Raw genomic sequence first — 19,590 nt, 5'->3', positions numbered from 1 at the left:
TCCAGTTTTCCCAACACCATTTGCTGAAGTGACTGTCTTTTTCCCATTGGATACTCTTTCCTGATTTGTCAAAGATTAGTTGACCATATAGCTGTGGGTCCATTTCTGGGTTTTCTGTTCTGTTCCATTGATCTATGTGCCTGTTTTTGTGCCGGTACCATGCTGTCTTTATCACTACAGCTTTGTAATATAGTTTAAAATTCAGAATCATGATGCATCCACTTTTGTTTTCCTTTTCCAACATTGCTTTGGCTATTCAGGGTCTTTTCTGGTTCCATACAAATTTTAGGATTGTTTATTCTAGCTCTGGGAAAAATGCTTCTGGCATTTTGATAGGGATTACATTAAATGTGTAGATTTCTTTGGATAGCATAGATATATTAACAATGTTTTTCTTCCAATTCATGAGCATGAAATGCTTTTCCATTTCTTTGTGTCCTTTTCAATCACTTTCATAAGTGTTCCATAGTTTTCAGAGTATAAATCTTTTACGTCTTTAGTTGGGTTTTTGGTGCAATTGCAAATGGGATTGATTCTGTGATTTCTTAGAGTTTTTATCAAGAAGGGATGCTGTATTTTGTCAAATGCTTTTTCTGAATCGATTCACAGGATCATATGGTTCTTATCCTTTCTTTTATTAATGTGGTATATCATGTTGATTGATTTGAGAATATTGAACCAGTCCTGCAGCCTAGGAATAAATCCCACTTGATCACGGTGAATAATTATTTTAATGTACTGTTGAATTCGCTTTGCTAGTATTTTACTGAGAATTTTCCTATCCATGTTCATCAGGGATACTGGTTTGTAATCCTCCTTTTTAGTGGGGTCTTTGTCTGGCTTTGGAATCAAGATACTGCTGGCTTCACAGAATGAGTTTGAAAGTTTTTCTTCCATTTCCATATTTTGGAAAAGCTAGAGAAGGATAGGTATTAATTCTTCTTTATTTTTTTATGTTTGTCCGTTTATTTAGAGAGAGTGGGCCAACAAGTCAGGGAGGGCAGAGAGAGGGGAAGAGAAAATTCCCAAGCAGGCTCTGTGCTTTCAGTGCAGAGCCTGATGCAGGGCTCGAACCTTGAGATCACAACCTGAGCCAAAATCAAGTCAGACACTTAAGCAACTGAGCCACGCAGACACCCCAATTAATTCTTCTTTAAATGTCTGGTACACTTCCCCTGGGAAGCCATCTGGCCCAGGACCCTTGCTTGTTGGGAGATTTTTCATTACTGATTCAATTTCTTGCTGGGTATGGGTCTGTATTCTATTTCTTCTTATTTCAGTTTTGGTAGTTTCTGAGTTTCTACGAATTTGTCCATTTCTTCCAGATTGTCCAGTTTGTTGGCATATAATTTTTCGTATTCTCTTATAATTGTTTGTATTTCTGTGGTGTTGGTTGTGACCTCTCTTTCATTCATTTATCTATTTGGGTCCTCTCTCTTTTCTTTTTGATAAGTCTGGCTAGGGGGTTATCAATTTTGTTAATTCCTTCAAAGGACCAGCTCTTAGTTTCATTGATATATGTTTCTGTTTTTGTTTGGTTTCTTTATCATTTATTTTTGTTCTAATCTTTATTATATCCCTTCTTCTACTGGCTTTACGCTTTGTTTGCTGTTCCTTTTCTAGTTCCCTTAGATGTAAGGTTAGGTTTTATATTTGGAACCTTTCTTGCTTCTTGAGATAGGCCTGAATTGCAATATACATCCCTCTTAGGACTGCCTTTGCTGCATCCAAAGGTTTTGGACTGTTCTGTTCTCATTTTCATTTTCTTCCATGTATTTTTAAAATTTCTTCTTTAATTTTCTGGTTAACCTGTTATTCTTTAATAGGATGTTCTTTAACCTCCATGTATTTGAGGGCTTTCCAAATTTTTTCTTGTGGTTGACATCAAGTTTCATAGCATCATGATCTGAAAATATACATGGTTTGATCACAATCTTTTGGTACTTGTTGAGGACTGATTTCTGACCCCGTATATGATGTATAGAAGACACAGAAGGAGGAGGAGGAGGAGGGAGAGGAGGGAGGAGGAGGGAAGAGGGAGAAGGGAAGATGAGGAGGGAGAAGGGAGAAGGAGGAGGAAGGGAAAAAAGTAAGCTTGGTTCTATTTCTACCAGAACTGTAGGTGATGCTTTGAAGCACTCTATGATTAGTACAGTTGGTGCATGTGGGGTGCTGCCTATGCTGGTCTTCTGGAGGAGAGGCCCACTGAGCTGGCTCAGAGTCAGACCTGTCCCATTACCAATGCAGTTTCCAGGTACAGGGGGGTGGGGTTAAGTGGGTCCAGCTTCTACTGGGGGCTGCTGTGTTGCTCTCTGAAGTCCCACTGTGTTGGTGGTGAAAGGTAAAATGGCGTCACCTGACTCTCTTGTCTCTGGACAAAGGATCTCACACACTCCCTATTCATTCAGGACGCCCTCAAAGAATAGCGAGGGCAGTCAGCGTACCCTGCACCAGAGCTCTCCTGCAATTTATCTTTGCTCTGTGGCTGGGAATCAAAACTTGAAATCTCGAGGGACCCGGCACTGCACATATCCATGCCCCTCCCCTAGCGTACAGCCTCTCTGAGCTGTGCCTGATATGCTTTGTCCCAAAAACCTCTCCACTCTGCGCTGTGTCTGATATCCTTTGCCCCAGATAAAAACAGTGCATGTGCACTCTGCATGAAATGTACAGTGTAGCACTTTGGAAAGCAACAACCAAGTCATCTGCCCTCTGCACACACCTCTGTCCCTTGCTGATGAAAGGCCTTTTGCTGGTGCCTGCAGGGTCTTTTGTCCTGGGAGAGGCAATTTACCCTCTTCCAAATGTACTCCAGGAAGGGGAATGTTCTTTCCACTGAGACCCAGGAGATCCCTACACTATGCTATGCACTCTGGGACCAGTGCCCTGCTTCTCCCCAGGAGTGAACTCCACAGCTCTGCTGCGGAGAAACTCACACACTTCCAAAACTTCAGAGTTTGAGCTCCACAAGTTGTTTGCAGAAAAAACTGCAACACTCAGTACCCCTCGGTCCCCAGTCTGTGGTCCAGAGAGGTTTTCATCTTGTGCAAACATGATACCACACTCTCTTAACCCCTCTCTGTCTCCCTTTTCTCTCCCTATGGAAAGGGTTCCCTTCCCTTCTGAGGCACCGCTGTTTTTCTCTCCCTCAATTCACTTCCATGCACCTCATACCTACCATGCTGACTCCTGACAACCTTGGAAATTGTTCTGCCAGTCCTCAGGTCAATTTCCTGGGTGTTCCAAATGATCTGACCTCAATATAGCAGTGTTTGAGGGATGAGGAAAGTCCAGGGTCCCCATACTTGTCCACCATGTTAACTCCTCCCCTCTGAATTTCTGAATCAGTGATTTGTCTTGTAGTTCTAGGTCATATTTTCCCATTTCATAGCATGTCTGGTAATTTTCATTTGGATGCTTGGCATTATTAATTTGAACATTTCTGGTTATTGAATTTTGATGTGTTCTTTGACATGTTCGACTTTACTTGGGCACACAATTAAATCATGCAATCAGTATGATCCTTTTGAGGCTTGCTCATACTCTTTGTCAAATTGGCTCCCAAGCAGGTTTTAGTACAAGGCTAATTTAGTCCAAAACTAAGAGAAAACCATTTTGATTTCTCTACATGTTGCCTTATGTATTACAAGGTCTCTCCACTCTGGCTGAGAGGAATGCAAATTATTCTCAGTCCTGTGTGAACTGTTTGAATTGTTTAACCTACTGGTTTCCGATGGTTAGTTCTCCAGCCTTGTGGAATTTCACCTCATGCATGTAAAATAAGTAAGATAAAGGTTTAAAGACACTCCTGTCCAGATACACAGAACTTCTTCTCTGTGCAGCAACTTCACCTCAAATATCCTGACTCACAAATTTGAGTCACTTCAATCTCCCCAAACACTGATTACTTTATCTTCAACTCAGAAAAGTAATTGGATTCTATTTGTATTCTCCCTCCCTATGCTGAAGCCTCGAGATTTCCCTCTATCAGTAACCTCAGGCAACTGTAGGACTCATATTTCTCTTTCCTTGTTTGTTTCCTGCTGGGATTATAGGCCTTCAGTATCTGGTGCTCAGTGCCCAAAACAGTGTTCCATATATGTTTTTCTAGTTTTATTTCTAATCAAAGGACAATTCCTAGAGTAGTTACTTCTTCATACGTAGGGGCAGAGGTCCATTTATCGAATATTTTGCTTAATGAATTATGAATAGAAAAAATATAATGAAAATTCAGAAACTATTTACAAAATAGTTCAATATTAGAATAATCATCTCAAACATTTCTAAAGTATGGTTGATAATGGGCAACTAAGAGAGGAAATTTGAACTGCCATGCTGAAGTTTTTTTTTTTCCTTTGTCATCAATATCAGCTTTATTTCAAAAACTTGGTATTTCATTTAGCAGTAATTCATTTACCTGTGTTTCATCCTGGATTTATATAAAGGTATTTTAAATTTTGAGAAAATACCTTACATTTTTATTGGTAGAATACTTAGCCTGCTTGCTTTTTTATTTATTTTTATTTTTTTAATGTTTATTCATTTTTGCGAGATGGAGAGAGACAGAGCATGAGTGGGGGAGAGGCAGAGAGAGAGAGGGAGACACAGAATCTGAAGCAGGCTCCAGGCTCTGAGCTGTCAGCACACAGCCCGATGTGGGACTTGAACCCATAGACTGTGAGGTCATAACCTGAGCTGAAGTCGGACGCTTAACCGATTGGGCCACCTAGGCACCCACCTGCTTGGTTTTCAAAAGAAATTTTTAAATAAAATTTTATTAAATTATTGTTTAATTTTATTGTTATTTATAAAAATTTAGGGAATTTATATTGTTTATAATTAGTGACAAACACATTCCTGTTAAGATTAAGCTATGCTCCCCCCAAATCTAAATTTGCATATTAATATAAAACCAAGTTATTTTATTGTCAGTGTTAGATTTTCACTGTAATTTATAATGGCATTCATAATAATACCCAATCTTTCATTTTTGGCAGATTTATTTCTAAAAGCTCTACTTTGATTCCATAAATTGAATGAAAAATATCAAACCATTATTAGAACTAACTGATTTTTCTGTTTGAAGGATCTAAGGACACTGTATCATTGAACCAAGAGATTCTTTCAGTGGAGTCAACATGTAACAACCATTACCTCACTTTGGAGCTTGAAAAGAACACTTGAAATTCAAAATTTATTTTTAAAATGTAGATGCATGGTCATTTTATCTAAATAAAAAGTCATGCTTCACAAGTGATACTTAAATGTACCTTCTGCAACTGCACTTGTTAAACTGCCATCATCTTTGGCTTTAGTTTTTATTTTTGTTTTGTTTTTCTTCTAATAATACTAAATTTTAAAGTAGATACTGCTACTCATTCAGCAGTATTATTGTCTTCAGTATTCATGTCATTTATGATATCATTATGTCCCCGTGATGAACGATGAACATTGACAAACATTTTGTGGAAGATACATGTTCTTTATCAACTTTCCTAGGAAACAGCAATTGAGCACTACATTTTTTAACAGGTATGTTTGCTTCTGATCACATTTCAGCCAACAGTATTAATAGCAAAATCAAAATATGCAAGTAACCACAAAATAAATAATTGTGGAACTGCAATGTAAAATAAAAACATTCAGAATGTAAATGCTGTATGCAGGACTACTCCCACTCTATTTCTTGAATATATTTTATCCATCCCTAACATTTTATTCCCCACATTTTCCCTAACCCCACTTTCTGGCAGCTTGGTACCTTTACGCATGTCACAAGTTGTGGCTACAGCACACCTGCCTGGCATACCAGGTGGCAGCAATGTTAAATATTTCTCTTTCCACCTTCCAGCCCAGAATTTTAGGTGTCCTTCACAACTGGTGTCTGTTATTTCAACATCCCATCCAGATACACTTGTTTCAGATTTTTCATTTTTCAGAAACCAAGTTGGTCCCACACCCTGCTTTTGTAAATTAGGTTGTAGTTAAATACAACTGTGTTCATCACACACTGGCTATGGATGCTTCCTTGCTACAATGGAAGAATTAAGCAGTTGCAACACAAAGCCTTACATATTTAGTATCCTACATTGTACAGAAAAACTTTGTTGACATCTGGTTTAAAGCAAGGAGGTATACAGACTAAGACTTATTTTGTAAAAAATTATTCTGGCAGAACTTTAGACAAAAAAGTGGAAAAAGCAGGGGTGGATGTGGGCAGATCATTTTGTATGATATAGAAATGGTCTAGGAGAAAGAAGATGGAAGCCTGATTTAGGAGAGTGGCCATGGGAACAAAACTAAGAGGATAGATGAATGAAATGTTGAAGGGATAGAACAAAAAGGATGGGATTATGGTTAGGATGTAGATAGCAATGGAAACAACACAAAAACTAATTCCTAGATTCCTATAAAAACTAGATTCCTAGAAAAACTGGAAGTATAAGGGTGCCATCTACTTGGATCAAGTAACCTGGAAGAGGCTAAGGTTTAGAGAAAGAATAATGACAATAGCTTTGGACATGTTGACTAAATGTACTTTGGTGATATCAAGGGAAAGATGCTGAACTAGAGCTTTAATAAACATAGGGAACTCAGATCTGAGGTCTGAGCTGAAGATATAAATTTTTGGAGTTATTCCTATAGAGAGGACTATGAAGCTATGGTCTGGGAGAAACACAACAATAAGTAAAATGAAAAGAAACAGTTTTTGAATGCCTATTATTTGCCTGATAATGTATATGTAATTTCATATAATTTTAAAATTACCTTGTGAGATAGAATTTTTTACTTTCTTTATTTTACAGATGAGCAGACTGAAGTAAAGAGGGTTGAAATAACTTATCCATATTGTACGATTAGAAGAAGAATGTATAGTGTGAAAAGGATTTAGGTAGGGAATGATGAGCTCACTAGGCAGAGATTCTGCATTTAATGTTGCAGTTAGGGGTATTCAGAAGGGCTCGAACAGCTCATTTGTTTGGTTGGCTAAAACATGGACAAAAATGTGGTTCTCGGTGAGTGATTTAGAAATGTAAGAACTCCCTTGGTTTAATGGGATTTGAAGACATAGGAATATTAGACTGTTAGAGTGTATTTGTCCTTTGTGACCTATTCATCCACACTGGAAGGATCCAGAAGACATGCCTTTTACCATGACTATGAGATAAATTTGCAAGGCGAGTACTAGAATTCCTGAAAAGACTTGTGATTGCTTATTTCTGCAGACCATAATCTACAGTGGGAATTGTGGTCATTGAATTGGGAAACCTAAATATGGTGGGAGCAACTGGATCCGAGTGGCAGGGGGCAAGTGGCAGCATTCAATTACCAAAGGCAAGGTAGGTGTGATTACCATAAAGGACAGCAGAGTAGAAGTAACTGGTTAATACAATAGTGGAATGGCCTATAAAAGGTTCAGTTTCAATGCAAGCCAGCTGGTAATATTTTTAGGACTGGGGCAAGTTTCTCTAGGAAGATGTATATACTCTCTACCAGAATCCAATATATGGTGGTATTTCTCCCATATCCAGTACTCATGTGTCCAGGAATCAAGGGGTGAAAATGGAAGTTTCACTAGTCAATATTATACCATTGGCAAAATTTTTACTTCTTGTTCCTGTGACTTTACGCTCTGCTAGCCCAAGCTTCCACCAGGGGACATAACAATGATTCCATTGAGCTGGAAGTTAAAACTTTGGCCTTCTTATGCCTTTGAATCAACAGGCAAAGACAGGAATTACTGTGCTGGCTGGGATGATTAACCCTGATTATCAAGGAAAAATTGGACTGCTACTCCACAATGGAGTAAGGAAGAGAATGTGTGGAATACAGATCTCTTAGGGCATACCTTGGTACCACTATGCTCTGTGATTAAGGTCAGTGGAAAACTACAAAAACCCAATCCATGCAGGACTACTAATTCCAGAATGAAGGTTTGATTCATTCCACCAGTTAACCATAACCAGTTGAGTTGCTTCCTGAAGGCATAGGGAATACAGAATGAGTAATGGAAGAAGGTAGTTATAAATACTAACTATGGCCATAAGACTAGTTCCATAACAAGGATTGTAACTGTCAAGAGTATTTCCTCCTTATTTTATTATGAATATATCTGTATGCAAATATCTCTGTTTTCCTCTGTCCTCTCCTCCTTTATCATGTAACATAAGATGCAATGACTTTATATCATAATATTTATTATTAATAACAATAAACATTGCATAACAATATTTAACTATTGTTAATTTTACATTTATAGAATTTAAGTTATGAGACAATGAGAAGACCAAACATTACTCAAAACTCTAGCTACTGTCCTGGTGAAGTGCTTGGTGTGTTTTCAGTTGTACTTAGGAAAGTTGTATCATGTTAGGCAGAACTATGAACTTGTTATTGTCTACAATTAGAGATTAAGTATGGTTTAAGGAGATGTGTATGGTGCCAAGTTGACAAGAGATGGACTTGTGATGGTTAATTTTTATTATCAACTTTACTGGGCCACGGAGTACTCAGATATTTGGTTAAACATTACTCTGAGTATGTCTGGGAGGGTGTTTCTGGATGAGGCTAACAGTTGAGTCAGTAGACTGAGTAGAGCAAATTGCCCTCCCCAGTGTGGGTGGGCTTCATTCAGCAGATTTATGGCCTGCATAAAATAAAAACTTAAATAAGGGAGAATTCTCTCTTTGACTCTCTTCAAGCTGGGACATCAATCTTCTTTTGTCTTTGGTCTCAGAACTTAAACCACCGGTTTTCCTAGTTCTTGGGTCTTTGAATTTGGATTGGAACTCTGCTATTTATTCTTCTGGGTTTCCAGCTTGCCAAGTGCAGATTTTGGAATTCTCAGCCTCAGTTACAACTGCATGATCTACTGCCTCATTATTTATATACAAATATATAACATATATATATATATACACATATACACTTATTATAGTTATTGTTATATAGATTATGTTTCTCTGAAGAACTCAGAGTAGTAGGTGAAAATCAAGGTGAACTTGGAACATCTTGTGATGCCAAAAACTAAGAAAATGCTCACAAAAAGATAGGACCATGTCCAAAGGACATAGGAGCCAGCCTGAAAAAGATCCAAAGCGAGAATAATTTGCAACAAAATTAATAATGGGAAGAGAAAGGACAGTTCCCCATTACGTCTAAGAGTAAGGGAAATAGAAAATCAGCATTGGAACACCCGAGTAATAATTTCAGCAGGCACGATCTACCAATGGCTGCTAAAATTAGTGGATAAGCTTGGGGAGAAACAGGATATGTGCATAATTGCAAACTATCTCTCCGACATATTTATTCATTCCATAGGGAAGCATTATAACATCACATTGGAGAGCTCCTTAATCAAGTGATCAAGTTTAACCTCACCAATAATAAGACATATTCACATTATGTACCATGGATCTGAACCACTAAGAAACTGCATCACTGCTGTGGTAATCTTGTCCAAAATGCACACCCTCAATCTATACATGAAAAACATCAGAAAATACAAAGCTGAAAGATATTCTTTAAACGAACTGACCAGCACTCTTTAAAAGTGCTAAGGTCATAAAAAGACTGGGGAACTGTCACAGATGGGAGAAGACTGAGACATGACAACTAAATGCAATATGTCAATCAAAGACTGAATCCTGGAACAGAACAAGGAAAAGAGTGAACAAACTGGTGGACTCCTTTGTCTATAGTTTAGTTAACAGAATTATATTACTGTTAATTTGTTACTTTCTGTAATTATTGCTATGGTTATGCAAGATGTTAACATTAGGGGAAGTTGAGTGAAGGTCATATGAGAACTCTGTATTATAATTGCAACTTTTCTCTAAATGTAAAATCATTTCAAAATAAAAAGTTTCAAAAAGTCACCTTTTTAAATCTGGCAGCAGAAAGGCCACTGTGACCACAGTGAGACTGCAACCACACTAGACTGGTTCTGACAGGGACTGGAACTAAGAAAACGGAGACGGCTAGATAGAAACATTTTTTTCAAGATTTGGTTCCTAAAGGGTTGAAGAGAGATAGGTAGTAAGCTAAAGGAGTGAGGTAGTTGGAGGTTGGTTTTTGTTTTTTTTTGTTTTGTTTTGTTTTGTTTTTTAAGATGAGGAGTATTTTAGGATGCTTAAATGCTGATGGCAATGAACAGTTCAAAGACAGCAGTTTAATAGCTATAATTTACTCTAAGGTTTGTTGCTGAGATTAAGGAGGGAGGTAAAGGTAAGATGGATAGAGGTTTGAGGAGAGAGAAGTTTGAAGAAGCGTAGTTTGAGAGAGAGAGAGTAAATTGACCTGAGTAATACAGTAGGATTATAATGGGCCCATTTGAATTTGGTGATCATAAATTTACAGGAGGCCAAAGTACTATGATTCAGGATAATCATGAGCAGACCTGTTAACTTAGGTACAGTATTGGAGAAAGTTCTTTGTAGAATATATCCAGGGTAGAGATTTTATTAGATAGATAAAGTAGAAGGCCAAGATTTTTAGGGCAGATTGAAAGGTAGAAGGGCAAAAGAATTTGGGCATTAACTGTTTTTAAGGTGGACACAGAAGTGAAGAAAGGAAAGGAAAATGAATTAAGAGAAATGATAAAACAAATGAAACGAAATGAAATAAAATAGTCTTAGGTGTGTGAGTCAACAACTCTATGGCATATGGGTCTGATGTATCCCTCACTATCAGAGATATACCTGCCAGTACTGGCTTAGGACTTTTTTTTCCCCCCAAGTCTGCCAAGACACTAACAGATGGTCATCTGTTCTCCAGGTTCTTATAATTTCCTTTTTTGTTCTTTATCCCTATGAGTCCATGTCTTAAAAACAAAACAAAACAAACAAAAGAAAACAACATAAAACCCCTCTTTTTTATTATCTTAGTGGAACTCCATGGAGAAGTGAAAGTAAATGAGTATTTTTAATCCGTTATCATTCCTTGAAAATAGTGCCTCTCCTCTATTTTAACCCCACAGATAAGGCTTATTATTCTCTTGTTTCTCTTTTCTGCTGACTTTCCCTAGTGGCTTGTGCCCTTGTATATTTGATTTTATCCATTTATTTAAATATGTATGTTTATTTATTTATTTGAATTCATATTTTGTTGAACTTCATCTCTGCATATACTGGGGTCTAAATTAGGGATACTTTTCCTCCAGAAAGAAAGTGCATTTGCTTCCTTCAGAGCCAGGAGTAGACCAAGATAAAACCTCACTGGTACCCATCAAATTCATATCCCCAACTCTGATGCAGACCTTATGCTTTATTGTGCAGTTACAACACTGATACTGTCATTTGACCCAGGGATACTCTCCCTTTTTGTGTTACTTACTCTATTAAATTTCAGTTTATTTGTTTTTTCATCCTATTCCCTTACATGCTAGCAAGCCCAGAAATGTATTAAAATAGTCTGTTTTAATGTATGCAGAATCTATTATATTTTAAAAGAGGTATAGTTTAGTGTCTATCCTGGGATACTTGGGAATAGGAAATGTGGTGGAACTCTGCCCTTAACTATGAAATGAGGAAGAGGAAGGTCATATGCTTTAAAAGAAAGAAAGAGGGTTTTGACAGTAAAGTCAGACCAGAATTCAAGTCTTGGTTGACTGCTTACTTGTGGAAAGACCTTCAACAAGCAACCTAAACTTGCTAAGCCTCAATTTATTAATGAACAAGATGAGGAAACTAATTATTCACTGCAGAGCTGTGTGAGGACTAGATGTAATGTATATAAACACCTAGCAAATTACCTTCTCCCAAACTTGACCTTCTAACATGCCTTATCTCAGTGAATGGTATCGAGTGTGTGTGTGAAGCTTATCTGGGTGCTAACAGCTGAGTATATAATTACAGTGCAATCCTATTCTTAAAGAGTGTTCAGTCCTAGAAACACGCAGTTTTATTTATTCTTGTGGTTTGATTAGTTTTGCCTTAGTAGAACACGAGTGAAAGAAAACTTGTAACCATAGATGCAGCTGGAATTAAAAAAAATTCCAGACAAGTTAAGTCTCTAAGCAGATAGCAGATTTTCCTTTTGATTCAGGTATATTCTAGTATTAGTGCTCCACCAAACAATAATCAGAGTCTCAACATGTCAAGAGAATGGTTAATTAGAAGTTCAAAATCAACATTCAAAGAGCCACATGTGCAAGTCTGACCTGGCTCTGATACAAGTAAGGGTTGGTGGGGTTAATAGTGGGAAAATGTCTAATGCTGCTTTTCTTCAGTGAAGGTCTGCCTGGCCCAGGGCTGCAACGTCAAGGCCTCTGTCTAAACCAAAAAATCTATGACAAATAGCAGCTCACACCTGACAACAGTCAAGGTTTTAAACTCAACAGGGTAGGGATTTGAAATTCTGCCAATCCTTGCATTTTTCTGTGATTAGATGTATTTCACAAGTTTACAAGGGGCTCCAAAGTGGATTCATAGCTCCATGGCTCCTTATAATTTGGCACTGCCCTTCTAGAATGGACTAAACCTCAATTAACCAGAACGTACAAAACTCCAAATCTTCAGTTAAATTGATTTTCCCCCTAAATATGTCATTTTTCAAAGAAATGGAAAAAGTATACACAAAAAGTACAAATAATGAATTTATTTGTGAGATAGAATAACATAATGGCTAAGACTATATACTCTGGAGATAGACTGCTTGATTTATGATGTTGCCTTTATCCAGTTTTTAACTGTGCGACCTTGGAGAAGTTGATTAACCTAGATGTGCCGCAGTTTACTTGGCTGTAAAATGGAAATGAAAATAGTACCTACCTCATAGGGTTGTTAGGAAGATTAAATGAGTTAATCTATATTAATAAGAGTGTTTAGAACAGTACCTTGCACACTGAAAGTACTTAATAATTATTACTTTACTATTTGCTAGCAGTTTACAGGGTTTACATTGTATAAATAATTTAATCTAATGTCCCTCCATGACTTCACTGTAGTGAAAAACTCGTATTTAGAATGATGATGCCTTTCCCCTAATTTCAAGCATTTCAATCAACAAAATTTCTTCTTTAAAGAAAACTCTACACCTGACCTGGGGCTCAAACTCACAATCCCAAGATCAAGAGTCACAAGCTCTTCTTCTTCTTCTTTTTCCTTTTTTTTTTTTTAATGTTTATTTATTTTTGAGAGAGAGAGAGAGCGAGCGAGCACATGAGCAGGGGAGGGGCAGAGAGAGAGAGGGAGAGACAGAATCAGAAGCAGGCTCCAGGCTCTGAGCTGTTGGCACAGAGCCTGATGTGGGGCTCAAACCCACAAATGTGAGATCATGACCTGAGCCGAAGTTGGACGCTCAACCGACTGAGCCACCCAGGTGCCCCATGAGTCACACGCTCTTCTGACTGAGCCAGCCAGATGCCCCAAATATCTTCTTAAGTCTAATATCATTCATCTTGCTCTCCAAACCTTTTCTTCCTCTGCTGTTCCCTATCACAGGAGATGACACCACCAACTACTCAGTTGTTCAAGCTTGATACCTGGAAATTATTAATTCTCTCCATGCCAATTAATTACCATCGCAAGTCAATTCTCCTTCCGAATTAAACTGCTCACATCTGACAATAAGCCATGCTAAATCTCCTGTCCTTTTTGCAGGCATAATAATCTTGTGAAGTGCAGATTTGAGCATGTTCCTTCCCTGACTGAACTGAGTCCTCAGATCCTTCTGAGTTAAAACCTTTCCAACATTGTGGGTATCTCTTCTCTCCTGGATCTCAATAGGATGGAGGTAGAGGAGAGAGGAAAAGAGAAAAATATATCAAAAAAAGGTAGAAAACCAAAATACAATAAGAAGGAGCAAAAAAAAAAAAACTTAATGTGGTTGAGGCTTTGGGTATGGAGTTAAAGAACCTAGTAAAGGTTGCAAGATGATTTATGCAGCGCATGTTGCAATACGGGGAACAATCCTTTAATCCATATGCATAGCCCCTGAGGTCAAGATATTGGACAGTTTCCTCACAACAGATATATGCAAATTCCTTTCAGTTTAGAAACAATCTGGATTTTCTCCTTAATTGTGATCTAAACGCCCCTTCTCCTTGATAAGGGGGTGGATAAGGGGAATTAGAACGATGGGAGGAGATGGCTGAGAAGGGCATTTCACTTAAAAGAAAACAATGGTTGTCTCTTTAGAACAAATCTTACCTTACTTTAATAGCTTTGTTTCATTAATTACTATACATAAATCTCTTATACTGCTCTGATGATCTACTTAGTGGGTACATCAACAGTGTTTATATTTTATTTTACCAACTAGTTATCTCCCTTGGAAATAGAGTAGAATGAAATCAACAAAATTAACTTGCCATTGTTTGCTTGCAACATCAGTTGTTACTTCTTATTTCATTGTGGTGCCTAAACCAGTGGATCAGTGACTACCTTATAGTCAATTACCTAGTTCCACAGTATATTCTCCTGCAGTGAGAAAATTGTATTCTTTTTCATATTGGCCTCAAAAGTGGAATAAATTCAGAGGACCATAAATTCACTTCTCATTGCCCTAAATAATACGTGTGTGTGTGTGTGTGTGTGTGTGTGTGTGTGTGTGTGTGTGTGTAAGAAATAGGGCCTACTGACAAATTTTACATGCAGGAAACATGGGTGTTATTTGATAAGAACATGCATGACAAATACTGTCCTTTCCTTATTCTGGCCTATGTAACTATTTTGCTGTGATTGGCATAATATGGAATTCTAAGACTCCAATTCACTAAACAAGGGAAGAATCACTAGGGTGGGGAAAAGATGAAAGTGGGGGGGGGGTGGAGTGGGAAAATTCCAACCATTTTTTTTAATGATCTTGCTTCTTATTTGCCATTTTGTTGCCACAGTAGCTCCAATTTAGAAAAGCAGTATGGTGGTATGCCATGCCATTCTTCCTGAAATTTCTCAGAGAAGCTAAGTGACTTGCTCCTCATCATGTTTTTGAGTGGTAAAGAGGATCATATTGGAGTTACTGTCATTTTAAAATCCTCTATCCTGGTGTTTTTCAACTTATCAGCTGCGGAGGGTTGTAGCTAAATTTGTAAAGAATCCTCAAATTCTTGTGTACATATATATTTTTCTTGATCCACAAATCAAAAGATACTATGATTATCACTATTATCATTCAGGAGGTCTACAAAATTGGTTGACACTTAAAAAGTACTCTTCTTACTACAAAGTGAGTAAGTAAAAGGAAACCATGGCTCTATACTTGTGGTTTTCATATTTTGGGGTTTCACAGATCAATATCAATATCATTCATTATATGTTTTAGAGCTTAAAATTATAGTCTTTCAAATAACATGGATTGAGTTTTATGGAAAACTCACTTCATAATTCCTCCCTTCAAAATCAGTAAAAATGTTATCATGGGCCAAGACTGGTGTGAAAAATGTCATTTGGGAACCCTGCTTCTCACCTTACAATGAAAAAGAAGGGAAGAAGAGTTCAATGGACTCTGTAACTTGTTAGGGTGGGTTTTAGAAAAGGAAACATACAGATGAGGGTTCTTTACCCTTCTCTGGGCTGACTCTTACCTGGCATCACTCACTGGTGATTAGAGCCACCAGCAAACTATTAGTTTCAGCTCTGAGAATTGCCACCTCTAAGATTAGTGATGAAAGTGGTAGCTCACAAGTAATTCATGTTCCTTCTAACTTAGAAGTGATTCATCATTATGGGTTAAGGAAGACAGAAGAAAAGAGCTCATACATAATTTGCCTATTCTTCTCAATCTCTTATCTGCATGGGCTAGCCAAGGAGTTATGTTAGTTAAGAAAATTAACCCGGGCTAAGAAAAAAATGTGGCAAATATGGACAGATCAACGGATTCAACTGATTCAACTGTTATTCATTCAATAAACATTTGCACAATGCCTACCTTGGACAGACACTGTGTAAAGAATATAGCAATTAAAAACAAATAACACCAGCAAAAACAATCTCTGCCATGAAAACACACAGGAAATGTACCTGATCTAGAATAACAATAAAGGGAGACTCATACATGGCTTCTCAAAAGAGATAACATCTGAGCTAAGTCTAGAAAACTTGATAGGGATGAGGCAGAACACTTGTTACCAAAGTGAACAGCATGTGCAAACAAGAAGCTTCTTGACAATCTCAAACATAGTTGATCTTTGTATACTTCCGCCATCTTGAGATGAAACCAGACCTTAACCTGTCAGGAGGGGTCTTTATTACCTGTCAGGAATAATGATTGCCCTGCCGTTGCCTCATAAGGTCTTTCTTTCTTAGCTAAATGAGTAACATAAACAAGGACAGGACAACAGGGATGATCCTGCTGCCAAATATTCCCATGCATGTGGCCAGGCAAAGGGCCAATGCTAATCACAGCCTCCAGCACCTGCATACCCTCAGCTGGGGGGCTCTGTTCTCAAAGAGAAATTCACAGAAGGCCTGTCAGCACCTTGCTGTCTGTCTTGGGACAAGGCTATCTAGGAACTTGCCTGAATGTTTCCCACATGCTACAAATCCTGCTTCTCGACATTTACATAGTTTTCTGATACTGTAGTCCCAAACCATAGCACAAAAGAATCCTTCACAACCTATACTAACAATTCAAACACCTCCCAAAGTTAAAAGGAGGCACCTGTGAGATGCTCAGAGACATATGTGAAGAGGGGGTTCTTCAGTTAAACAAAGGCCACCTTAAAGGCAACCTGTGCAGTTGCAAAGGACCCCCATATACAGAAGGGCCCGCATGTTGCATTCAGTGCTCTGCTGTCACCTTCATGAAATTATAGTATTTTTTTAACAAGGAAGTATTCACACATTTTCATTTTGCACTGGGATCTGCAAATTATGTAGTGGGTCCTGACTACTTTCCCCACCAAAGGGGTAAAGGGGAGCCTAGTCAAGGGCCTGAAGCCCTATAAGAGGACTTGAAATGGAAGAGTGAGTTATAAAACAGAGAAAAATAAAAGTAAGAGTACAATTTTATAGTTTGTAAGGAAATCTAGCATTGTTTGCTAAGGCAGAAGCCCATAATTTTAATTTCTCAAGCCATTATGAAGTTTGTTACTCAGAAACACCCACATTATTTTATTGCTTAATGGACCTTATGTAGCCCTTTTCTGGTTCTTTAGTCTGGAAGAGTGGCCCCAAAGACATACAATTCAAATGGTCCCAAAAGACACACAATTCAAAGAACTACATAAAAATGTACCACATAGTGTCAAAGCCACAGTCTCAAACAACTTTCTCTGCACTGTTTTCTACTTCATGTCCCAAATGACAAGAGATCATTCTCATCTTGTATTTGTCTTTTCCATTACAACCTTTACTCACCAGTTCCTTCTTTACCACAACTCGAGTCCTCCCTGTGGTAATGTTACTATCAGTCTTTCCTGGCAAATATCTTTTCACATCATTAACACCTTGATTTTTATCAGGAATGGCTGAATAATTTGCAGGGCCCAGTGCAAAATAAAAATGTGGGCCCCTTTTTCAAAACTTAGTAAGAATTTAAAGGCAACAATAGGAAGAGCATGAACTGGGTCCTTATAAGTGTGGAGTTATGTGACTGCACAGGCTGAACATCCAAGAAACCATCTTTAATTCTCAGTGGCCAAAATTGGGTCACATACCCCATTCCTTAACCAATCACTATTTAAGTGGGTTAACTAGTTTAGGCTTAGACTAAGAACAGCTTCCCTGGAACTGGACATAAGTTCATCTTCTCTGAGTTGCATGGTATCTGGTGGCAAGGATTCATGACTAAAACCAGGCTTCTTTTGAGTAGAAGTTAGGAAGGCATTGTTGCTGAGTAGCCAACAACAGTACCCACTATGTCATGTATCCATGGCTAAGAAAGAGGAGGTCTTCAGAAACTCCCTTTGATGCAAGATCTCATTCCCTAGGGCCTTGAAGATCAAATCCTCCCAACTTAAGTCTGCCTGCTTTCCATTCCCAGGCCCCTATGCACTTTAAATATCTCCCCTGCTGTCAACCCGTTCCACAGGTACATGGAGGGGTGAAAAGATGTGATTCCCATACTCCTGACTGTCATAAAAAGAAGGAACCAAGACTAACAGACCATAAAGTACACAAAAAAACTCAAATAATAGAAGAAATTTAAGGAAAAATGCTACTAATTAAAATCCACATGTTAGTGTTGAGAGTTAGTGGAAGTATTGGGTTTACAAATGCTGGATGGAATCCTCAGTAGGAGTTTAGAAAGACAGGGGATTTTAAATGGGGGTAGTTGTCAGTGTTGACTGCTGTGGAATGCATTTTAGAACAGAAGACTAATTCACAATCCACAGTGGTAGAATTCTCATAGAGCAATTTTGATAGTAGAATGAGTCTTTTTCAAGAGACAAACAGGTTTGTTTGGCTAGAGCAGACTGAAAAAATCACTCAAAAATGTCAGTGGTAAAGTCATGCAGTAGAAAGTTATTACCAGGAAATTAGATCTAATACAAAAGGCAACAGTACAGTTTTTGAAGATGTACACTGTGATTTTTTCATACCTATGTGAAAATTGAGAGCTTGCTTTTGTTACTCTCTTCCAAACATTCGCTCTTCATCTGGCCCAAATCCTGTTCAGTCCTTAAGACCAAGCTCAGGCCCTATCACTGCCAACAGGCCTTCCCTGAACCTTCCTTGAACCTGCCTCACTTCCTAGTATCTCTCAACCCCACTGAAAGTGACTTAAGAAAGAGAATGCTCCTTCTCTACTGTCTCAGTGCACCTCATGACCCCATATTGGAAGGATCTATTGAAGTGTCTCTCACTCACTGGACTATAACTCTTTGATGCCAGAAACTCTACCTATTCTTCTTCATAACTTCTGTGCCTTGATGACTGATGAAATTATCTTCTATCAACATATCATAAGTATTAAAGAATGCTTAATACAATCAGAAGATACATAAGAACAATAACTTTTAATAATCTATGTGTATAATGGCAAAAGAATGCTCAGAATAAAAGAAAATAATATGTATAAAAAGTAGGTATTTTTATACTATTGATTACCTGAAAGGGGTATTAGAGTGGATGTAGATGAATATGAGAAGGCTGTCAAAGATCATTTTAAGATACCTTCCCTTAAGATCCAGAACAATATATAATAGAGTCTCTTAATTTACTCTCAATGGAAACGAGGCAATATAATGACAGGTTTTGGTTCCACATATTTGAATGTTTACATTTCTAGACTCTGAAGATCCTTGAAATTTGGACTTCATTCCAGTTATGATATAACTAATAAACATTTATGGGGAACCTATGACCCTCAATCCAGGCAATAATGAAATTAAGCAAAGTGGAGATTGCTTTGAGCTCCTATATGGCATGATTTGTAAATAGTCACAGCACCCCACATACACCCATATCTCAAAATTGCTTCTGAGCTAGCAAAGTCAAAAACTTAGAAAGCTGGAAGGTGGTTTCTTTAGTGGTATTTAAAAAATGCTTCTATAGGACAATAGCAAAGCTAAGGGTTTTCCTGATTCTTCTTCACACATAATTTTGCCATTTGGTTTTTCCCTTCATGCTAACTTTCGTGTTAATTTATGCTTGATTTCAAGTGTGTGTATGTGTGTTTATGTGTGTGAAGGGAAATGGATAGTAA

The 19,590-nt window shown here is 37.8% G+C and overlaps 1 protein-coding gene across 1 annotated transcript in view; it reads right to left on the bottom strand.

Annotated features, from left to right (window-relative positions):
* The window catches only part of HDAC9 (histone deacetylase 9), a 742,193-nt gene that overhangs the window by 29,714 nt on the left and 692,889 nt on the right, over positions 1–19,590 (bottom strand). The window lies entirely within an intron of this gene.

Source organism: Lynx rufus, unplaced genomic scaffold (genome assembly GCF_022079265.1).
Source record: "Lynx rufus isolate CCGP_SWC_20201006 ecotype Redwood Valley unplaced genomic scaffold, mLynRuf1.p SCAF_4, whole genome shotgun sequence".
Lineage (NCBI taxonomy): Eukaryota > Metazoa > Chordata > Mammalia > Carnivora > Felidae > Lynx > Lynx rufus.
This window is presented reverse-complemented; position numbering and strand designations above follow the sequence as displayed.